We start from the raw sequence: 2,514 nt of genomic DNA, 5'->3' as shown, positions 1-2,514 counted from the left end.
CATCATCATCATCATCATCATCATCATCATCATCATCATCATCATCAATGGGAGCCAGACTGGGCTGCAACCATGAGGGGTCACTAGGATACGCAGCCAGGCTCAGAAAGGAATGGATACTGGGCGTTGGCATCAGAGGCATCTAGGCCCAGAGGCCAGCAGAGTACAGCCAATGGAGCCAAGCCAGCCTGTGAGGAGTCATGCATATCCCAGCATGCCCAAGACCATGCAGAGTAGCCTTCGAGAGTCTTTGTCTCATTGCTCCCGTACCTCCATAGCAGAGCTGACCTTCTCTGTGAGCATGGTGGAGGACCATTTTCAGGAAGGCAGCTATGGCCAACGACTGAGTGAAATGGTGCCCATCTTCCTGACCACCATCCTGGAGTTCCTGGCCTGCAGGCTGCTGGAGCTGGCAAGCAGTGAGGCACAATGTCCAGGCACCCAGTGGCTCATCACCCAGGAGCTGCTGGTCATGACAGTCCACAACGATACACTACTGCTGAACTGCCCCAGCTCATAGCAGTCTTTGTAGTCCTCATCCTCACTAGCTACTAGATGCTACTGCCACTTGGCTCTGGGTCACTGACCAGCCTGCTGCCTGCCCTGTCTACCCATCGCAGCACATTATCATTCCATCCTGTCCAACCTCTCCCACGGTCAGCCCTGCATAGCTGGTCCCTTGCTCCCTACCCCCCTCCCAGTTGTGCTCTTATTAAAACTTTAGTTCGAGAAACCCATAGGCTCCTTTCCCTTGCTAACCCACCCTTTGATCAAGAGAAGGCGTTGGGGGTGGGTGTGAGGGTGGTAGTAGAGGAGGATTGTGAGGTGGGCCTAGTTGAAGGAACATGGGGTAGGAGTGGTGCTGGGTGATCATGGGCTGGTTTCCCTTTTCCTTTGGGCATGAGGTGGGAGTAGAGGATGAGGGTGAGGTGGGCCTAGCTGGAGGAACTGGAGTGAGGAGGGTGGTGGGGTAGGGGTGAACTACAGCCTGGTTTCCCTAGCTTTTCCTTTGGGAATGTTGTGGGAGTGGGGACAGAAGAAGAGGTTGGCCTAGTTGTGGGAACACAGTGGTGTAAGTGTGCAGGTGTGGAAGGTAGGCAGGGATGGCAGAGGAATACTGAATGCCTTCTCTGGAGAATTTGAGGAGGGTGCACATGATACACCTCTTGTCGACGAACCAGTCTGGGCCAGCCTGCCCAGCTGCATCAGAGAGATGGCCTTTGAATAGGAGACCACAGAGCAGTGGGGACCCATATGCAAAAGCGGCCTTCGGTTGAGGATGCAGACCTGAACAGAGCAGTGGCATGTGAGGACTAGGGTCCCTGAGGATAACACCTCATGATTATTCACTGGATGGTCAGCAACACGTGTCAGGAGGCTCCCCTGGCAAAGCAGATGAACAAGAGGCAACCTAGCCTACCAGCACCTGAAATATCCCACTACCTATGGCCTTGCCTGCCCTGACTTTGAGCTTTTTATGAGGCTATATCCCTAAGGCTTAAACTACACCTCACATGCTGCCTTTTGTTTTTGTTTGTTTGTTTGTGCACTGCTCTGACACCTGGCCTACACTGTCCCTCAATTTATGACTGTCTAAGCTCCACACTCAGCATAGATGGTTTGAAGCTGTTTTCACCCCACAGGCTCTCATTAGCATAGAGAGCTGATGGTCAGACAGAACCTGCAACACCCTGCTAGTGCCTGGAGCTGAAGATCTATTTGTTCTGGGTAAAAAGGTCATAGCTACTGCCTACTTCTTAGTTCAAACAGCTGCAGCTGCATGTGCCTTTGCTGTGCATGGCCACCCCTCCCAACTTCAGCTTGAGGCCACAGCTGTGAGTAGCTCTGCCCTGTCCCATTAGTCTCAGCACTGACACCACCTCTTCCAACTTCCCAGTTCCCAATGATCTCACCATACTGTCATGCCCTCCCCTGCCAAAAAGTGGAGATTAATGCTTTCATAGGACCATCCAAGTAGGGGAGATATAGAAAATAAAAAACAGACAGCATAGGTTGACATCTAATCAAAGTTAAAAAAAAGAGACATACATAGTTGAAAACTCTCACAGCTCATAAAATGAAATTCTGTAAACAAATGGATTCAAATGTAGGATACAGAGAGGAAAAGGCAGACAAAGAAAAACAATCACTACATACTATCTTTCATGTGCAAAGACAAAAAAATTTAGAGGACCTAAAACCAGAAGAGAGACTTTTAGGAACAGGGAATAGGGAAAGATAGCAAATTTGGGATTAATTAAAGGGATGAAGATGGTGGCTGGGTATACCCTATGCTGATATTAGGTATACCCTATGCTGATACCACAGATATCATTTATTTATAAATTATTGATAACTTCAAAATATAAATAAAACTTTCAAAAGAGAAGGGTGGTTCATAGGAAAACAAGAAAATGGGGAGTATGAAAATCACTGCTCTGAGGCAGGTTTTCTTTTAACACTTATAAAACTATGAAAATGGAATTATTACAAATAAATTGAGACAACTTCAAA

Source organism: Psammomys obesus, unplaced genomic scaffold (genome assembly GCF_907164565.1).
Source record: "Psammomys obesus unplaced genomic scaffold, mPsaObe1.curated_primary_1811, whole genome shotgun sequence".
In the NCBI taxonomy this organism is placed as follows: domain Eukaryota; kingdom Metazoa; phylum Chordata; class Mammalia; order Rodentia; family Muridae; genus Psammomys; species Psammomys obesus.
Note: the sequence above shows the minus strand (reverse complement) of the source record.